Source organism: Bidens hawaiensis, unplaced genomic scaffold (assembly GCF_021521415.1).
Source record: "Bidens hawaiensis isolate Kalapana, Puna unplaced genomic scaffold, B.hawaiensis_p1.1 tig00004525_1, whole genome shotgun sequence".
Classification (NCBI taxonomy): domain Eukaryota; kingdom Viridiplantae; phylum Streptophyta; class Magnoliopsida; order Asterales; family Asteraceae; genus Bidens; species Bidens hawaiensis.
This window is the reverse complement of record NW_027491273.1, coordinates 1,063,904-1,086,524: the sequence shown is the minus strand read 5'-3', so window position 1 is coordinate 1,086,524 and position 22,621 is coordinate 1,063,904. Positions and strand designations below refer to the sequence as shown.

Sequence of the window (22,621 nt, the reverse complement as noted above, 5' to 3'; positions counted from 1 at the left end):
TTTGTAAATTATATATTTATATGAGATGATTTTGAGTGATCGTGAGTAGATGACAGAGAAAATATTATGTAGAAAAGTTAAATTTAGGGTTTCACTCGTATAATTTTTTAATATTTTCTTAAAGTTGTTGCGAGTGCAGGAGAGAAAATATAATGATAAATGTATAAAAAATATTATTTAATTGAAAAAGAAAGAGAATATATAATTATAAATATATAGAATATATATGTATATGGTAAGAAATGGGCTTGGAGTGCTTTTAACAACTTGCAATCCCACTTAGGTTTAAGCATTTAAATGAATGTTAACCATAAACATGTGACTATTCATTTTGGGTGTGATTAATTCTTGCGTTGATTTGAAAGACGATTTATAGTATTACCGCCCCCCATCGTGTCTAGTACACACTAGTTAGTTAAGGATGAGGCCATTGGTGTAAGTACACAGATCATGCTCTAGGTAAGTATTAAAATAAAAGTTGTTTGACTTCGTTTAGCTATTTTTGTAATGTTTTTTTTACTCTAGTTTTCTGTTTTGCTAGTTTATGATTAATATAATTAGAATCTTGAGATGCTTATGCTTGCATGTTCTTTCATGGTGTCTGTACTTACAACGACATAAATATTTATGTCTTCTTTTGGGCTCTCATAATATGGTGAAGTTATATTCTTTCTTGGTCAACCTGGTGGGCGTTCGATAGTTTAGTAGATGAACATATGCCCTCTTCTATATCTACGTGAATCCATTGATCCTTTGCTGGTATCGGAGCAACTTTATTTCTGGTGCATAAATCGTTTTTTCTAAATGATGAAATATGAATTAAAGTACTTGTCTTAGTTTGCGCTCTTTAACAAAGCAATAAAAGTCGTTGCATTCACGTAAGACATTTAACTTGCCAAACCAAAAGTATGCACTTTCGTTCAAGTAAGAGCTCGTAACTTTTTCCCATACATTTCACTTCGGCTCGATTTTCACTGTTTCTGCAAACTTCATATTCACTCGAGTCCTGCATCTAATATAGAAAAGATATTAGCATAGTTCATGTTGAGATGTTTCATTTAAATTTCAAATATACACAAAAAGATTTAAAAAGATGCACTTAGATTTTGTTGAGATAACTCTTTTATTTGGTACTAATGTACCCTTCCATTTTGTAGAATCCTCCTTTTTTTTTCATCAAACCGTAGCGTGCTTTTTCTCTAATATAATCAACGAGATCAAGTTGATAACGCAATACACGTATACAAGAATTAAATGCTTCTGAACTGAATATTGTTAGTATTGTAGTCACACTTGGATGTTGTTCCAAACTTGCAACGACTCCATATCTTTTTATGATTTTCACTAATATATGTAAGCGCATCTTTACGTACTCCGGCTATTCTCTTCAATAGCATCTCATGCTAAGTAATACTAAAGGTTCTTGTGGTTTGCCGTAAAAATTTTGTGGAAGATCTCACCATGAAAATGTTTCTGTACTTTATAAGCATGAATTTGTGTTATCGCCACTTCTAAACCTTTTTGCTCGCCTAAAGAGTCCACAAGACCATTAGGCATACTGATTGCTTTTTAAGTAACTTACATAACATATCCATGATTTTTCGTTCTCTGGTTTAGATAAACCAAAGGCTAATGGAAAAATGGAATAATTAGTGTTAACACGTGTGGCATTGACCGGTACCCCCATTAAATTTTAATTTTAGACAGCAAATATCAAGAGCAATGTAAGGATGACAACCATCCAAAAACCCCTTAAAGCAAGTTATCAGTGAGATAAAAGAGCTTAAAAATAGTTTCTTGTCGCTACCACAAGTGGTAGACGGTAATAATTTCATTTTTCAAGCAGTATATTGCGTACTTTAATAGAAAAAAAATTCTTGGATATGGTATTTTAAATTATAAAAGCAATCAATGCGCCTAATGGTCTTGTGGTCTATTCAGTCATGCAAAAAGGTTTAGACGTGACAATAACAAAGACTGCATTAGGCACTTATACAGAAATTTCAAGAAACATATTCGTGGTGAGATCTTCAACATAAATGTATGACGTGCTACAATGACCTATATAAAAATTATAGAGAATGTAAGATTATTAAAGTAAATAGTCGTTGTACATAAATCATCTTACATATATTAGTGTGAATCATAAAAAAGATATGGAGTTGTTGCAAGTTTGCAACAACATCCAAGTGTGATTACGCAACTAACAATATTTCAAAAGCATTTAACTCTTGCATACGCGTATTGCATTATTAACCATTTCTTCATCTCCTGAAAAACCATGGTATGGTTTGGTAAAAAAGGAGTATATTCTACAAAAATGAAAGGGCTTATTAGTACTAAATACTAAGAGTTATCTCAACAAAATCTATAAGGTAAATGCTAATCTTTTGTTTGTTTGTTTTTTTTCCATATATCAATATAAACTTTGCTAATATTTTTCTATGTTGTATGTGGGACTCGGGTAACAAAGGATGTTGTCGCATATCAGACGAAGCAGAAGCAAGACTCAAAACAGAAGAGACGTACTCTTTAACAGAAGAATGGCATATGTTGAATGGGAAAAACTAGTACATCAAGGTTCATTCTATATAAGGATTCTAGCAATTTGTCAACAATGTGACAAATGAATAAATTCATGCAGTTTTGTTTCAAAATCTTCATATTCAAAGGAGTGAAAGTCATGTCTTTTTCTTCACTCTTTTTTCGCATTACTACCGGTCAAGAGAAGGGTCATTCGTTTGAGGCCAAGTTGAAAAACCAAAGTTCATATAAAAGCTTCTCCTTTTCATCAAAATCAAAATCACATGGCCTGATGATCTTTTTTATTAAACGATAGACCAACACTTGCGTTGCAACCGGCAAAACTAATGATAACTTACAATAGACCAATACTTTTCAATACTTGCCGTTGCAACCGGCAAAACTAATGATAACTTTATTAAACGATAGACCAACGGATAATCAACGTGCAATCTTGTTTTCACCATCATTTTGGCAAGATCACCTTAGGGGTGCACATAATTAGGGCTGGACCGAAAAAGCCCGAAACCCGGACGTGCAATATAATCTTCGGTTTTTCATCGGGCCATAAATACATTGCATTTTGGCCAAGTTGGCAAACCGCTTATCTTCTTTCACATTAGTAATGTAGTGGCCAAGTTCATATAAAAGCTTCTCCTTTTCATCAAAATCAAAGTCACATCAATACATCTCGGCTAACTTTAACAAGTTTACTTTACTAAAGGCACTAAAATTACAAGGCGGGCTCAAAGAACTCATACTATTAAGCAATTTAGTGGTTACCTCATTAAAACGGTTTCCAAGCTCTTGAATTTGCATATCGAGAACCGTGTTGAAGTTATTAACCACATAATGGTGACGATTGGCGATACCGGTCTTCTTCTTTGATATTTCGCATCAACATACTCGGCTTCCATATCAACCATTTCAATATCATATTTATCACAAAAGGATGTGAATCTTCCAAAAGCGAGTCAAAATCTTCAAGTCGATAACTTTTTAGGCCTTCATCAGTTAACTTAACTAGCTTAACTGCATTCAACATATCTTGATCTTTTCTTTGAAGTGCTTGAGTCAATGTGTTAGTAACACCCAAGATGTACTTCATCAAATGTAAATAAAATACAAAACTAAAAGTTTTCATGTATAATTCAAGTCCATGTGCTTCTCTTTTATGATCTGAAAACTCACCGAATATTCTATATATTCAAGCACGTCAATAACACTAGGATATATAGTAAGCAAACGGAGAATTGTTTTTTCATGAGAACTCCAACGTGTATCCCTATCTCTTGCGAGTGACAATTCTTGATTTTTTCCGCTTCGGATTTCAACTTTCGTATTCAATCCCAATCTTTCTTTTTGACTTTCTCTTATCAAATCTATTCTTTTACAAGATGCGCCAACAACATATACTAAATTTAATAATTCTTTAAAAAATTTGAAAATCTCATGATGTTTGGTTGCAAGGCCCACAACAAGTTTAAGTTAGTGAGCAAAACAATGAACATAATATGCTGAAGAATTTTCTTTCAAAATTAAAGCTTTCAACCCATTAAACTCGCCGGACATGTTGCTTGCACCGTAATATCCTTGGCCTGTAACCCTACCAATACTCAAATTGTGGCGAGCAAATAATTTGTCAATTGCGGCTTTAAGAGATAATGATGTTGTTTCCATAACATGAACAAGACCAATAAATCGCTCCTTCACAAATCTTAATTTATCAACATATCTTAAAACCACGGCCATTTGTTCCTTTTTTGGAAATATATCTTGATTCATCAACTAATATGGAAAACACATCATCACCAAGTTCTTCAAATATCTTCTTTAATACTTCTTCTGCAAAACAATGACAAAGTTCTTTTTGGATTGATGGAGACGTCATTTGGTTATTCTCGAGAGCATTACCTAATATAACCTTACCAATTTCTTCATTTAGTTCTCCAGACACTTTTAAGAACTCGATAAAATTTCCTCTGTAAAGAGATTCTTCAGACTCATCATGACCACGAAAAGCTAACAAACCATTCAACAATGCTTTGGTAAGTCTAGCCAAAGCTTGTAACTAGATTCAATATTGTTTTTTGTGTATATCTGTTCCTTTATCAATGGCTACATGTATAGATTGAGCTTGGTTAAATAAGTCTCCCCCCTTTTTACGTTCTTTGTATTGGAAACTATAGTATTTACCAACATGATTGCTAAATTTCTCCAGACACCTATTCCAACATCGCAATCCGTCCCTTAGAAATGCATCATTTTGTCCACATTCCTTAAACAAGTAACAATGCAAGCAAAACACTTTATCCACTTTAACACTACATTCCAACCAATTTCCATATTCAATAGTGTACCATTCCTCATTAAATCACCTTCATTTACCGCTAAAATTTGTTAGAGGAAAATCATGCCCGGTTGGTACACACGAACCTCTGAGTAGATATGCCCGTCTAATTTCATCTTTTTGACTTGGGTAATAAGATGAAATTGGCTGTCTTTCGGAAAGATCCCGTAGAAAATCATCCAAATTTATTTTTGACAATAATACCATGGGATCATCATCTTCAAGTAGTAAACCATCAAAAATAAATTTGGATGATGATCCCAAGTAATTGTTTTGCAGAAGAAGTATTAAAGAAGATATGTTGACAAATTAGGATTTGTGAAGTAGCGATTTTATTGGCCTTGTTCATGTTATGGAAACAACCGTGCTATCTCTTAAAGCTGTAATTGATAAATTATTTGCTCGCCACAATTTGAGTATTGGTAGGATTAGAGGCCAACGATATGACGGTGCAAGCAGCATGTCCGGCGAGTTTAATGGTTTGAAAGCTTTAAATTTTGAAAGAAAATTCTTCACCATATTATGTTCATTGTTTTGCTCACCAACTTGAACTTGTTGTGGGCCTTGCAACCAAACATCATGAGATTTTCAATTTTTTAAAGAATTATCAAATTTAGTAAATGTTGTTGGCGCATCTTGTAAAAGAATAGATTTGATAAGAGAAAGTCAAAAAGAAGGATTGGGATTGAATACGGAAGTTGAAATCCGAAGCAGAAAGAATCAAGGATTGTCACTCGCAAGAGATAGGGATACACGTAGGAGTTCTCATGAAAAAACAATTCTCCGTTTGCTTACTATATATCCTAGTGTAATTGACGTGCTTGAATATATTGAAAATTTGGAGAGTTTTCATATCACAAAAGTGAAGCACATGGACTTCAATTATACATGAAAACTTTTAGTTTTGTATTTTATTCACATTTGATGAAGTACATCTTGGGTGTTAGTAACACACTTAAGATAAAGTCAAAGAGAAAGATCGAGATTGAATCTAGAAGTTGAAACCAGAAGTGGAAAGCATTGTCACTTGCAAGAGCCGGGGATACACATTGGAGTTCTCATGAAGAAACAATTCTCCGTTTGCTTACTATATATCCTAGTGTTATTGACGTGCTTGAATATATAGAATATTCGGTGAGTTTTTAGATCATAAAAGAGAAGCACATGGACTTGAATTATACATGAAAACTTTTAGTTTTGTATTTTATTTACATCTTGGGTGTTACTAACACACTGTGTCAAGCACTTCAAAGAAAAGATCAAGATATGTTGAATACAGTTAAGCTAGTTAAGTTAACTGATGATGGCCTAAAAAGTTATCGAATTGAAGGTTTTGACCCACTTTTGGAAGATGTCACATAATTTTGTGATAAATATGATATTGAAGTGATATGGAAGCCGAGTATGTTGATCCGAAATATCGAAGAAAGAAGACCGGTATCGCCAATTGTCATCATTATGTGGTTAATAACTTCAACACGGTTCTCGATATGCAAATTCAAGAGCTTGGAAACCGCGTTAATGAGTTAACCACTAAATTGCTTATTAGTATGAGTTCTTTGAACCCTCTTGTAATTTTATTGCCTTTAGTAAAGTAAACTTGTTAAAGTTGGCTGAGATGTATCCATGTAATTTTGATGAAAAGGAGAAGCTTGTATATGAACTTGGCCACTACATTACTAATGTGATAGAAGATAGGCGGTTTGCCAACTCGAGTGGGTTAGGTGATCTAGGGGTGTGCAAAGGAGAGTAACCGGCCCGACCCGAGCATTACCCGACCCGAGACCGATACCCGAAAATCCTAAATTTGAAGACCGAAAATAGACCTGCCAATCACAAATCGGTTAACCGATAAAGTCGGTCTCGGTTACCGGGTATTTTCTAAAGACCAATTAACCGATTTACATACAAACACGTATACAATTCAGCATCCAGTCTTCATCTTTTCCACCTCTTTTCTTGTTCTTCAACACTTTTACAGGAAATTATTATACACAGCATTAATAAAGACAATTTATTTAATACCTTGTGAACAAATAGATAATTTCCCTTGCTCTTGAATGATAACTACTCAATGTAATGATCGATGTTTTATTTCTTATTTTTTGGTTGAGTTATTTTAATTTTAAGCAAGTATATTATGATAACTATCGGCCCTTACTTTTACTGGGTTAAAGTTTAAAGGAACGAGATCAGCAACTTGCAAATATGGAAACCAAATAAATTTTTTTTGTAGGTCTAATTATTAAGGAATGAAAAACAAATCATGCACATATCACTAAATTTATTTATGTTATCATTGTATTCATATTCAAATGTAATTATTTAGTTAATATGTTTGTTACTACTTTCCTAAGATAATTCATGTAATTGTAATTCTCATCTCAATCAAGTAATAAAGTTTGATTTCAGTCACATCTTTCCCATACACCGCTTCCCTCTCTGCTAAGTTTTATCACTAACTACATTTGGGTCGGTCTTGAAAAAGTCGGTTAACCCGGGTCTTGGCCCGATACCCGACCCGAAACCGAAATGCAATGTATTTATGGCCCGATGAAAAACCGAAGATTATACTGCACGTCCAGGTTTCGCGTTTTTTCGGTCCGGCCCTAATTATGTGCACCCCTAAGGTGATCTTGCCAAAATGATGGTGATTACACGTTGGGCTATTGTGTTGCCGAGTTGCAACGACAAGTGTTTGAAATATGCTTTTCTTTAATGAAGCATTTGTTACATTGAAAGGGAATTCCTCCAACAAGTGTCGATTGAAGAAGTAATGCAACGGATTCAAAAGATGAAGACTCGTAGGGAACAACTATAAGTATTTTGTTTTAATTCGTAAAGGCTATTGTATTTATATTATGTGTTTTTTAATTTCTAATGACGGTGTCTCTTTTATTATTTTATCGTATTTTTATTGTGTAATGAACTTTGCCCGAACCATCGAACCGACGCGAACCTCGAACCGACCCAGAATTTTTTATACCCGACTCTATGAAATTGAAGCATCTATAAGTAGTGTATCACCTGAAAAAATTCTTGGATCCGCCACTGGAGAGGATTCGAGCTTCGAGGAAGAGTAGAAGGCTGAAGGCAGGAGGTGTGTGGACGTGTGGTTCGTCAGAAAAGCAGCAAGCAGCGGACCAGTGACGGTGGTCGAAGAACAAGGGTTGGTCGCGAACGACGGTGGTATGGTGGAAGGTGGTGTGTGCATGAGTTTGAAGAAGAGGGGGGAGAGGCAGCATTGGCATGAGTGTTTTAATAAAACCCTAATTGATATAAGGATACAGGCTGAATTAGAAAAAAAAAGTTCAAAAAGAACACATGACAATCAGGCTCGACCCCGCGACCTTAAGTTTACAAAACCAACTTCTTACCAGTTAGACCGCACTTACAATGTAAATATGATGGTTCCTCTAATATTTTCTATATAAAAGTACACTATTATTTCGAAACTCGGATGGTTTCGGGGAACCACCCATTTACAATATAATTCCTCCCCTGGTGCATGGTGCACACTTATTTGATCATATTATATGATTGAATGCCCTATTTGTACTTAGGGGTGAGAGCCCTTGCATGTAAATTAAATTTCTTATACAATTTTTTGGTGTCAAAATGGAGCGTATCTCAAAATACATGATAAGTTGATAACTACCAAAGGCAGTTACCAACGCCCCTAACCCTAATAAACTATATCTTGATCATATGACAAGATTTCCTAGTTCATCAAAATCTCTCAAAAAAACCCATACTTGCTTCTTGCTCTTTTGAGTTTTATCCGATCAATTCATTTGTGAGCCACAACTAATTTTGATCTCCACATAAAATCAGTTGCAATGCAGATATAATCCTTGCCTTATTTATGCAGCAAAACAACTTTGAATTCAGAAAATTAACATCTTTGACCTTAAAAGTCAACGGCGCTACTTTTCTACATTCAGGCTCTGCATCCTCTAGGATTTATTAATAAAAAAAGGTATTGGTTATTCACACACCCTTGACCTATCCACACACCCTTTACCGTGGGGTTCCATACGATCATATAGCCCCTTTACGATCGTATGTAGGGTGTGTGGATAACCAAAGGGTGTATGAATAACATGTCCCTAAAAATACCGAAAAAGGTCAACTAATGGGTCAAACTTCTAAGGCCCCATTAAAGTACAACATTATGAAAAATACAGACGAACGTCTAATCAAAGTTATCAATTTTAACAGACGTAAACCCATCTGCGACTTTGAAGTGTCCCACTAAACGAGCGAAAAACACCATTTGTTGTTCGAGTGTGTGCTTAATATTTTCAGCCTGCATGTTACAAAATAAAATAAAAAATTATGTAATTTCATATGTAACACAAAACATGAAATGGTAACTGTTTATATCACTATCTATCTATCTATCTATCTATCTATCTATCCCTACCATTCGGAAACCGTGCTGCTCGCCTTCATATTCCACAAGGGCAACATGCAATCCTTTTGATTTCAATGCTCTATATATTATTCTTGCTTGTTCAGGATTTACCACCTGTAAAACAACACACATTAAGTATGTGGGAAAATGTTAAAATACAAAGGGAGACAAAAATGAAAAGTGTGAGAAGGATTTGTGGCCACACAAAAACAACCCCTCAAAAAATTAATAAAAAAAATCATAACTTAAAATAAAAATAAAAACCGAAAAATTAAAAAAACAAAAAATGTTTCCCTCGTCATTCCCGTTCCAAAAAAAAAGCGAAAAGACACAATGCAGAGACAAAAAACACAATGACGAAAATGAACAAAAGACACAATTATAATTAAAAAAAGACACAATAGATCGCAAAACACAACACAATGCCGAATAAAATATAACACAATATCAAGAAAAAAAAAACACAATGTCAAGGAAAAAAGACACAATCAATGACAAAAATAACACAATGATAAACAAAAAGACACAATAATCTTTTTCCCTCAACATTGTGTTTTTTTTAAGAATGAGGAAAACGGTGGAAACATTTTTGTGTTCTTATTCTTTTTGTTTTTTTATTAAATTTTGAGTTATGATTTTTATTTATTTTTTTTTAAAATTTTTTAGGGGTTTTTTGTGTGGTTATAAATCCTTCTCATTTTTGTCTCCCTTTGTAGAATAACTTGACCCTAAGTTTGTGTAGCTGTGTTAACAAAATATATAAATAATTCGGAAACTGATTTTCATTACCTTGTCTTCTAATCCATGAAAGAGGATGACGGGGCAAGAAAACCGATCAACCGAATTGATAGGGTTTCGATCAATGAAATCTTTCTCGCTCCCTGATGCAAATTTTTAGCCTTTTTAAGTAATAATTAATATACAGAAGTTCATATTTAACGCTAACAAGCGATGTTCTCAAAATCGGCTCCATAACCATTAACCGATTGGGTGATATTTAAAATTTTACCTATATATATTTATATATAGTTATATACCTATATATATTTTTTTAATTTTAAATTATTTATGACATCGTTTGGTTTTAAACTAGTGTGACCAAGGACACGTAAGGCAGCCAGTTCGATGGCTAGCCCGGTTATGAAAACATAAAGTAAAGATATTTAATCATTTACCGATAAGATTATCGATGTAGTAGGATTCAAATTTGACTATTTGCTGTTTTAACAACTTCACATCAGCTACCTGTTGTGACCATGACATAAGATTTAAGAAGCAATTATGTTTCATCATTGCTAAACATAATATTATATAATAAAGGAAAAACTTGTTAACATAAATATTGAGTACTTACACCAAACAAAGAAGCACCAGCCTTGAATATATTCTTGAAAGCAAGTGCCGCCAATGTCGTGTAACCGCCAGCAGAGCACCCTGTTATGCACAATCTTTCACCATCCGCCTTTCCACTGGCTACCTGTACACGAAAATAAATGAACAAAATGTAAGAACGAAATATTAAATGACAAGTAAACATATTTGTGAGCTTTTAATACCAAAAACTGAGCACAACTACAACAGTCGTTGACATCAACTGACATCAACTACACCCAATTTTTCAAAAGTCTTTCATGAAACTTCCGTCCATAACCCACACATCATGATTAAAATTAGGGGTGTGCATGTAACCGAAAAAATCGAACGGAAACCGAATAAACCAAAAAAACCGATCTGAAAAACCAAACCGAATTAGAAACCGGTGGTTCGGTTTTGAACTTCAGCAAAAACCGAAATACTGTTTTGGTTCGGTTTTGTTATGAACCGAAAAAACCGAACCGAAATAACCAAAAAACCATAATAATTAAACCTACCGGTGACTGTTTGTTTAGTTTTAGGATATGGTTAATAACTAATATGTTTGGTTTTTATATACAGTTAATAACTAATAATATTGGTACATTTAGTTTTGATTTTGAGTGTATCTTTCATTTGCTTTTAATATTTTAGATCAAAATATTTAATATTCTATTAATAATTAGCTTGAAGGGAAAAAAAATATTAGGCCTAATTTCAATATCTTGGGTAAAAAAAATTTTTGTCTAAAAGTTTTTGGCCCAATTAGCAAACCCGAAAAAACCGGATCCAAAACTAAACCGAACCCAAAAACCGAAACCAAATGGTTTTTAAAAAATCAAAAACCGAAAGTTTGGTTTTCGGTTCGGTTTTAGCCCAAAACCGCACCGAACCGCACCACGCACACCCCTGATTAAAATTATCATTAGCAACACTTAATTTATTAAAAAAATAAAAAAACTAACAGGCATACCACTGCTTCCACCATAATTCACATCTACAAAAGCCCAACCACGACTAGTCCAGAACTGTATATTCAGATTCAAAATTCCACGTGCTTCATCGGTGGGCCCACCTGTCGCAAAATGTGAAATACAACACACGTCATAAAACTAACAAGAAGTAATCATGTCAAATAAAATTATATATATATATTTTTTTTTTTTGAAAATTGACTTTCATTAAAAACAGACACAACCAACGACTATCACCAAGACGGAGAAAGACGCTGAAAACCAAAAACCAAAACCAACGATCACGTTACATCAAATAAACACCAACTTTTCCAATCCACTACCCCTATCTTAGATCTATTTTTGTACCAAAGAAAACCCAAAGATTTTATGTCCGCAACCATTTCTGCCACCTTAGTGTTCTTGCCCGAAAAAATCTTTTCATTCCTAGCCCGCCAAATCCTCCAACAAGTAATGATGACAATTCCATGAATAATCAATCTTTTATTCCCCGTCGCACCACAAACCTTATGCACTTCCACCAAATCATTGACATGAAAAACAAAAGATCTAGGGATGTTGCACCATGAACCAATCGCATTCCAAACGGCCATAGAAATGAAACACCCGGTTAACAAGTGCTCGAGCGATTCCTCATTACTTTCACATAAAGCGCAACTATGATCATCACAATACAAATGACGTCTAGCTAAAGCCTGCTTGGTTGGAAGGCTATCCAGAACGGCCCTCCACATAAAAATATTACATTTTTTCGGGACCCAATTGCTCCATTGGAAACTGGAACTCCCAGCATCCTCAACGGACCGCACCATCCATCTTTTAATCGCCGAAACCTCGAACTCTTTGCAGCTACCAACCGCCCAAGACCATGAATCTTCACGGTCAACCATCACCACCTCTTGAAGGAGATCTTCCAACTCCTGCTTCTCGAACACCTCCTGTTGGGAGCAAGGAGCTCTAAGCCAATCCCACACAATGCGACTAGAAGATCCAGTGACCACCAACCGATCAGCTAACAAGACATTTTTATGTTTTTCTACCGCATATAAGGACGGATACTTGTCCATAACCGGCGCCGAACCCAACCACAAATCCGTCCAAAACCGAACTTGGCGACCATTCCCAACTGTGGCCCGGATCACTCTATTAAAACCCACACCATCAACCTTAAATTTGTTCCAGAACATAACACAATTCTTCCAAACCCCGGGAACTCCATTATTAACCGGAGCAAGCCCCCAACAGCGCGAGGACCCGTGAATAGACAACACTACTCTTCTCCACATCGCGTGCTGATCATTTAGAAATCTCCCAAGCCATTTAGTAATCAGCGCTTGATTATTAACCTCTAAACGAGCGATACCTAAACCCCCTTCTTTTATAGGTTTGGTGACTACCTCCCAAGCCACCCATGACATCTTCCTCACTTCATCCGAACCACCCCATAAGAACCTTCTCATCAAAGCTTCTAAATCATTGGTAACCTTCTTGGGTGCCTTAAAAAGCGAAAAATAATAAGTGGGAAGACTATCCAGCACCGATTTAATAAGGGTTAACCGACCAGCCATAGATAACGAATTAACTTTCCATTTAGATAGCCTCTTCTTGAACTTGGACACAACCGGTTCCCAATTAACCACCCTATTCATGTTAGCGCCAACCATAATCCCTAGATAAGAAAACGGGATTCTACCCGGCTTACAACCCATGAAACCGGCTTGGATATCGATCTCACCATCTTCTACACCTACTCCAAATAACACTGATTTATGGAGATTAATCTTTAGCCCCGAACACAAGTAAAATATGCGAAGAATACGTTTCAAGTTATCAAAATTAAAAGAAGACCACTCTCCCATAATCATAGCATCATCCGCATAAAAAAGATGGGATAAAGTAGGACCTTCATTAGGAAGAGTAATACCGTGAAACGCACCTATATCACAGGCTTGTTTCAACATACCTGAAAAAGCCTCCATCAGAATAATAAAAAGAAAAGGCGATAGCGGGTCACCTTGACGAATGCCTTTATGACATCCAAATTCGAATGTAGGAGACCCATTAACAAGAACAGACGATCTGCTCGCCAACAAGATACCACTAATCCAATCGCACCAAACCGAAGGAAAACCCATCTGAGAAAGAACCGACAACAAGAACTCCCAATTCACATTATCAAAGGCTTTATCGAAGTCAATCTTGAACATAAAAATTCTTCTTTCCCTCTTCTTAGCCCAAGCAATAACCTCATTAGCCACCAAAGGGCCATCAAGAATATATCTCCCGGATAAGAAAGCCGACTGATGTTCTGAGACAATCATATTCATAACCGTTTTGAGTCGATTCACTAACACCTTCGACACAGTCTTTAAAATACAACCAATGAGACTTATCGGTCTAAAATCCCCCAAAGAAGACGGATTGTTTACCTTAGGAATTAAGGTGATAAAAGACGAACCAACCCCCGAGCAAAAACTTTTAACCTTATGAAAATGATCAAGAATATCCACAAAATCCTTCTCGAACAACTCCCAATAAAACCGAATGAACCTAAAATTAAAACCATCCGGCCCAGGAGCTTTGTCACCACCGCAATCAAAAACCGCCTTCTTGATCTCATGCACGGAAAAATCACTGATCAAAAAATCCGCCTCCACCGAAGACAAGACCGAAAACCCATATCCAATCAACCGAGGCCGATGTGTAATAGATTCTTTAAACTTACCAGCAAAGAATCGCAAAACTTCCTTTTTAATGAGAACCGGGTTTGTTTCCCACGCCCCATTCACTTCCAAACCCGGAAAATAATTTGAAGCTTTACGTTTATTAATAAAACCGTGAAAAAATCGAGAATTTTCGTCTCCATGAATCGCCCAATTACACCGAGCCTTTTGCTTCAAATCCCGGTAATAATGATTATCCAACTCGCCTAGCCGTCTTTTAATTTCGCTTAAAGACCATGTCTCTTCTTCCAACAAATCCCGGACCTCCAAGGTTTGGTCCAAGTCACGCAACTCTTGCTCCAATAAAACCCTTTCCTCCTTTTCTTTGGCTTTACAATCGATCGCCCATCTAGTGATAGCAGCACGCAAAGCTTTAAATTTATACAGCAATCTCGCGTCCGGAGAACCATGAAACGAGCCATCAACAAGCGTCTTCTTAACCAACGTCCCAAAATCCTCTCTACCAAGCCATGAATTGAAAAACCTAAACGGTTTGGGACCATAGTTCTTGGAAGAACCAATTTTCAAAACCAACGGACTATGATCCGGCTTATTCCTTTCGAGAGCAATATACTCCGCACACGGCCATTCCATAAAGAAATCCCAATTAACGAAGATTCTGTCAATACGGCTTAATTTATTTCCTGCGACAAAAGTAAAACGCCTCCCTTTCAAGGAGTACTCGTGAAGATTCGAATCATCAATGAAGTCGTTAAACTCATTGGCCTCACCCACATTAAACAAAGAATTCCGCCTATCCTCAGCACACCGAACCGAGTTAATATCTCCTGCCACAATCCACCTCCCATTACCCTCCTCGATCAAATCACGAATTTCCCCCCAAAGAGCTCGTTTAGTAACTAGATTTTGAGGAGAATAAACATTGAGAATATGATACGAGCTCCTCTTTCCTTTCACAGTGCCCGAAACTAGAAGCCAATTATTATTCTTGACCACCCTTTCCATACGAAAGACTTGAGAATCCCAGATCGATAATAACCCACCCGACCTTCCAGATGAAGGAACCCAATCAAAAGAATACTCACCATAACCCCAAAACCGTCCCACATCCACAGAATCCAAGGAAACAAATTGCGACTCTTGTAAGACAATAAAACTAACCTCGTGATGGACTCGAAGACCTCGAATCCAATCGGCTTTGCTAGAACTCCCTAACCCACGAATGTTCAGAGAAAAAACATTCATTGAACACCTTCTTGATAGCCTTCGGAAACAAGAACCTCTTTAACATTAGAAACAAAATCTTGCAAATTCTCAACGCCTAACGCCTTACTCAGCTCAATGGTCTTCTCCAACTCCACCTCAATCGGACCTTGGTGTTGCACCGGATCTATACCTCTACCATTCATCGAGGCCTCCGCAGTCTCTCCCTCGATGTCTCGAACCACCTCCGTATTAGTAGACATCCCTTTGTTAAGATCCGGTGTTAAGAACACTCCTTCAACACCTGTCTCGTTACCCCTAGTAACATCCGAAGGCACGTGCATAATACCGATAAACCTATCAAGATCAAACATATCTTTATCCTCCCTTGGTCTCTTCTTAGGACGCTCCCTAGAACCACTACCCCCACTCCGATTAGAAAATAAAGATTTCCGTCTGAACTTCTTATGTCCCTTGCCTTTCAACACAGAAACATTAGTACTATCAACGTTACCATTCTCAACCGCCTCCTCATTAGAAAGATCATAAGAGTTCGAAAATTCACCGACCATCACGTTAGAATTATCGTTCACACAACCATCCAACCCATTAACAGCATGTTCCCTGACAGAAAACTCATTAGCTTGAGAACATTCGCCCTCTTCACGATGCACATTATGGGACTCATCCTGCACGATATTATCATCACACTTATCCTCCTCCGGTAAAACGGAACCATCATCCTCTTCATACTCTACTACACATTCCGGTATCCATTCCCCTACATCTTCATCCACCCACACTTTAAAAATTTTTCCCCTCCAATTAATGTCCACCCGATCCACAATCCGTTTGCACTCTTAACTCAACACACCGATGAGAGTATACGATAAGTTGTTTTCATCACCTGATAAGGAAGCCGATTGAACCACCTTGCCAAATCTGCTTCCAATCAAATCGAATACCTCGTCTAACACCAACTGAGCCGGAACCCCATGAACTTGGAGCCAGGCTATCCGACCCTCCTCCACTCCATTTCTATCAGACCAAGGTTCTAAAAACTCAAACCAGTCTGACCATTTGTCTTTGTTATTCAGGAAGGCATCCCTATCCCCACTAACGTAGAATACCAACACCACTGAAAGCCCTCCCAGATACTTAATCTCTAATGATCTCCAACCATGCTTCCGAACCAACTTTTTCAGAGACGTTAACGTGTGAAGATTCACCACCCTCCCCGTAAGAGCACATCCCTTCCAATGAGAAAACCGTTCCACCGAATCATCCACCTTAATCTCATCTACTTTGTTCCGATTTAACAAGGAATCAACAAAGGAACGCCCATTACCAACTGATGCATAGGGAACCCCATTCCTATCGGATCCTTCGGAACTAGGTTTTGGTCAAATAAAATTATATGCAAAACACATTAATATATCGGCTAGATCACTAGATAAGCGTATAGTAAGTAGGGAATACAATTAATGAATTACCATGACTCTCCAATAACAATGGCGGTTTTTCTTCTTTACTAGCTTCATACATAGGATTTGTCAGTGGATAATAATACGCATACGCCTTCTCACCGGGAACTTCTGTTGGAAATTCAATAAGCTCGGGAGAGCTAAAATAGGACTCGTAGTTTGAACTTGTAGGCGACGAAGACCAAATAATCTTGAAATCCAAAACTTTTGATGCTTCATCATCTAAAGTCACCTGTACCACATAATAATAATATATGCATCGTATAGGATTTGGTTCAAAAATGTTACAACCGGGATGTACCGGGAGGTTCAACCGGGTTGAATAGTTTACACTGTAATTCTATATAAATACAACTTCAACTTAAAATTAAATCCAGAAGTACAGTAATAAAAATCACACATGAATCAGACATCACACATGAACAATGATCGAGCCAACTACGAACTTAAACAGTTACTAAAGATGTAAAAAACCCAACCTTGAATTTGCAGGATACAAAATTTGTTTATTAGTGAATCGTCATTTACTGTGTTTACTCATTTCATATTATCCGCTAGGTTAAAAGTCATTTTTAAAAAATATGGGCTGCAAAAAAATATATAAATCTTTTGGTTTAAAACTGGTTTGCCGGTTTAAACAGGTATTTTAAAAATACTGGCAGTACGATGCTCTAGCAAACTGCCTAAAAATACCGGGCTCTAAATACCCGTCGCATTACCAGAATCTGGTATAACAGGTTCAACCGGCCGGTACGTACCGGTTTTTAAAACACTGTATAAAGTAATAAACATTTGATTGTTGTTAATAGAAAATTACTAAACAGGATCAAACCTTAGCTATTGACAATGGATGAACCGCGGATGCACCTTCAATATAGAGACAGTGTACACTTGAAGTCTAGATGAAAATTTAAAAAATTTAATAAATATAAAGTTAAAAAGAAAAGTTTAAATGTAATTAAATTGATTATTTACAATATTTCTTAGATCAGTAAAGGAATCTGAAGATTGATTAATGAACTCGTATTAATATCCAAAACTCCAAGATATGACCTTCCTTTCTGCCTGTGTATCGTTTACATTTAAATAAATTAAATAAAAGTAATATAATAAATATGAAGTACGCGAAACTATTACCTGTAACTGCAAGCAATTAAGTTTTTATGTTCTTTGATCATCTCGTAAGAATTTATACCGTAAACCCACGATGGTCTTGTGAATTCAGCTTCTAACGAATATAGAGGCACCACCTTGTTATCAGGTTCAACCTATTAGCAAAAGCTATATAAATAATTAATTAGATTATCTTGATGGAATTTTAAATATTACATGCAAATACCGAATTGACCAAAATTTGGTATCAGGCATGATTTGCTAGACTTGCACCTCTTCGAGGACATGGTTGAGGATAGGAATTCTTGGAGACGTACGTATAGCTTTTGGTTACAAATGTGTCTCAGGGTATGGGCTGTATGGTCCATTATTCATTACTATTATCACTATTTTTATTTATCGACTTATTATTATTATTATTATACTGTCTGTTTATTTATTGTATGTACTTGTTTTTTCATCTGCCAGCTAGAGGTCTAGTATTTGAACTTTTTGTCAATTTTATTCGGTCTCATACATATGGTTTTCGAGCCGGGGTCTCTCTGGAAGTAGCCTCTCTATTCTTTGGGATTACGGTTTGCCTACATCCCACCCTCTCCAGACCCTGCTAATAGCTTTGCTATTGGTGGGATTTTTACCGTGTATGGTTGTTTTACATGCAAATACCAAAATGTTACATGCTCTGTTTGATTATAGGCATGTAGATGAACCAAATGGACATGAACAAGGGCATGCTTGTGTTCGTTCATTTAACTTAAACAAACACGAACACTTAATCAAACGCATATTTTGTGTTTGTGTTCGTTTATTTAAATAATGAGCATGTTCACGTTCGTTTGTGTTCGTTTATTACTTTATTTAAGTTCTAAACGAGCATTTCACGAACATAAACGAACATATATGAACAAATGTAAATGAACACAAATGAACAAATCTAAAATCATTAAATAGATGACTCTTTCAAAATAATATTTAATTATTTTCTATTAATATGTAAACGAACATAAACGTACATAAATAAACGAACATAAATAGACACTCACGAACATAAATGAACGAACGAAACATGTGTTCATGTTCGTTTGTTTAATTAATCGAACACAAAAAATTTGTTCATGTTCATTCGTTTATTAAATAAACGAACTTCCCGCCAAACAGTTCACGAGCAGGTAACACGAACATATATGAACAAATGTAAATGAACACAAATGAACAAATACAAAATCATTAAGTAGATGACTCTTCAAAATAATATTTAATTATTTTCTATTAATATGTAAAAATAAACGAACATAAACAAACGCTCACGAACATAAATGAACAAACGAAACATGTGTTCATGTTCTTCGTTTAATTAAACGAACACAAAAAATTTGTTCCTGTTCGTTCGTTTATTAAATGAACGAACTTCCCGCCGAACAATTCACGAACATTTCACCGAACGTTCGGTTCGTTTACAGGCCCATGTTTGAATAGTAAAAGTTATGAAATTAGGCATACGAGGCCTACGAACCCCTCACAACTGTTAGCTAAGATAAAGATTAAAGTGTAGTTCAAACTAAATTTATAATCACAGAAAAAACAAAAATAAGAATTGAAATTATTACCCATCTGTAAAGATTCCAAAATCCAAGATTTCTATCAGTGACAAAGAACAACTCTCCTGCAGTAAAACAAATGCAACGAGTGTAAACTGTAAACAAATGCAGATGCCTAAGAAATGAATAATCACCTTCAGATAGGGGTGAGCAGAAAACCGAATCGAAACCGAATTAACCGCACCGAAAAAACTGAACCGAAGCATTAACCGATGGTTAATTTTTTGTTTTTTTGAAAAACCTAAATTTCGGTTTCGATTCGGTTATCCATTCTTAAAAATCCGAAAAAAAACCGAACCGAACCGATTGATGATGATAAGATTATCAAGATGATGAGGAATGGACTAAACTTTTAAGATAAATAAATAGGATGATGAATACGATGATGATGATGATGAAATAGGATGATGAATGAAGATCGGGACTAAACTTTTAATGGCTTTTAATTTTTAAACTCTATTAGCAACTTTGTATTTGTATAGTTCCACGTAACGCGTGCCTATTTTTGTTTTTTGAATTCAACATATATGTGGTTGTGGTACTCTAACACGTTCTTATACAAGCTTAAAATATGCATTTTCATTTTTAATTTTATTTTTTTTTGCAATGTCAACACATAATTGGAAAAAAAAAACCCGAAAATAACCGAAACGAAACCGAAATTTACCGAAAACCGAACGGTTTGCATATTCAAATAACCGATTACTTCGGTTTCGGTTTGGGTTTTGCGTATTAACCGAATCGAACCATGCTCAGCCCTACCTTCAGATGACCACTTTGGTTCAGTTGGAGATTCAACTATGGTAAGATCAGCCCCCGCCACACATAATACATCCCTGCATAATGAATTTGGTTAAAAAAACTAGACCAATATTATTATGTTTTTGGCAGCCATATTTATTTATGCGATCACCCGTATCTTTTTTTATCATTAGAGTCTTATAACAATTCGGAATATTTTACCCGTTATCAGAAATGTAACCAACCCAAAGCTGGGATCGGTCCCATGGCATGTCAGGATGGCTCCATTCGATCCAAGCCATCCGTTTTCCCTCAGGATCTAATCTCGGGAATGCATAGAAATCATTTCCACTAATCAACACTTTTGGATCTGCCGCCATCGGTACAAAGAGGAGATTTGAAATAAATTGTCCAAAAATAAATATTATATAATTAAAACATAGTATTAATGCTGTCATTGAGTTCAACTGCTACAATAGTTATGACAGAGCTCGAGACACTTTCACGTCGATCTGCCAAGAAACCAAATGAAAAATTCTTTACTAACAAATGACAGTTAAATTTCCATGTGAAATGTACATTCACAAATTAAATGAATTTGCCACGCTCATTGTTTTTGAATAAGTAAAAAGTTAGTTCATGGTACCAAAAAAACAAATTACAAAAACAAGTTTCAAGCCACATTTCTTCTCCATGTAAATTAAAACGTGGTTAGAAATTGATCACTATAAAATGTCAATTGATCACACCTCTTGAGTGCAATTAGGAGATTCAAAGATGAACTCAATATAGATTTGAAGTTCAACAAAAAAACAACTATGGATTCATTTTTCACCAGATAGTAATTATTAATTTATAGTTTCGTTGGGACCAAAATACATATACACCGGGATTTCAAAAAGTTATTATCTTATTATTTTATCGATTATTAGGGTCTAATTTTGCACTGGTCCCAAGTTGGAGCCGGACAAATTATTAATTTTATTAAGGTTATTAATTTATTGAGTATTAATTTATAGGGTTTTAGTGTATGTGATTTCTGGAATTCAAACACTACTTAAGTCTTAACATCTTTGATTCTGGCTTTTATAACCAATTAACCACTTCGAAAGTGCAAATACAACCCCCCTTTTCAAATATACCAATATGAATCAGATCCTACGCATGCCAAACCCGGTGCTTGAGACTCCCGCATGCACGGGTCTGGGGTGTTAGGTGCTACCGGGCTAACTTGGGCCTGGCGTACACATCCTTACCTTGCATTCTCCAGAAACCGTTTACCCGTGAAAAGGCAGAGACACAAAAAAAAAATAAACAAGTTCCAGAACCAGTTTGTAACCCGTCCCGGATGCAGTATTGAAATTAAGAGGTAGTCTCTGAATCATTCTATCATGTTTCTGAAACTTACCCATTAAAAGGCTTCATGAGCCATTTATAAGGTGTTCTTCTAGTAAAACCAAACACACCATACCTTTGACCAATTGAGAGTAGAGGTGTACAAAACCGTTTTTTTTTTCCAAACCGAACCGGTTTGGCCAAACCATGGTCCAAACTGGTTTGACTCAAACCAGTTCGGTTCAGAAACTGATTTAGGAGCAAGAAAGGTCGAACTAGTCCAACACGATTCGGGTCGGTTTAGAACCAGTTTAATCGGTTTTTCCTCAAACCCGTCTGGTTTTAAAACAGGTTTGGTAGTTTAGAAGGGGAACCGGTCCCAAAAACTGGTGGGCTGGGTCGGTTTGGGTGAAATCGGTTTTCATGTCAACCCGGTTCACGTCGGTTTGCACTTTGCAGTGAATCGGTCCCAAACCGGTTTTTTTGTACATCTCTAGTTCAGAGGTAGCCTATTAATAAAATCATTAAGAACATGTTACCAAACGGTAATCAATGCTCAAACCTTTAGAATCAATGGACTGTTTGTACAGTCTCTGATCATTATAATTCGAGAAGAACACCGCATCTCCATAAACCGAGAAATCACCACCACCATATTCATTAGCAACTGTTCGCACCGAGAACTCATTTGGTGTTACATCAATACCTTCATCATCATCACCAGTACCACCACCTTTCACCAGAACTGATCGTCTGAATTAATAATAACAAACATAACAGCATAATGCCGTCTCCGAAAATCGTTAAATTATTTTCTGGACGGACCGAAAGATGAAAAAAAAAATT

General features: G+C 36.0%; 2 pseudogenes across 2 annotated transcripts in view; one reads left to right on the top strand and one right to left on the bottom strand.

Moving 5' to 3' along the window:
- Nucleotides 1-22,621, top strand: part of LOC143626810 (proline--tRNA ligase, cytoplasmic-like) — a 265,181-nt pseudogene that overhangs the window by 111,668 nt on the left and 130,892 nt on the right. The gene's annotated exons all lie outside the window — the stretch shown is intronic.
- On the bottom strand, nucleotides 9,069-20,820 carry LOC143626841 (uncharacterized; annotated as a pseudogene). Its single transcript, XR_013152500.1, has 14 exons — nucleotides 20,663-20,820; nucleotides 20,462-20,535; nucleotides 19,709-19,764; nucleotides 18,126-18,256; nucleotides 17,964-18,053; nucleotides 17,821-17,886; nucleotides 16,998-17,220; nucleotides 11,618-11,718; nucleotides 10,847-10,942; nucleotides 10,645-10,767; nucleotides 10,466-10,535; nucleotides 10,080-10,171; nucleotides 9,300-9,404; nucleotides 9,069-9,182 (listed from the first exon to the last, which is right to left on the bottom strand). The product of XR_013152500.1 is annotated as an uncharacterized LOC143626841 (transcript).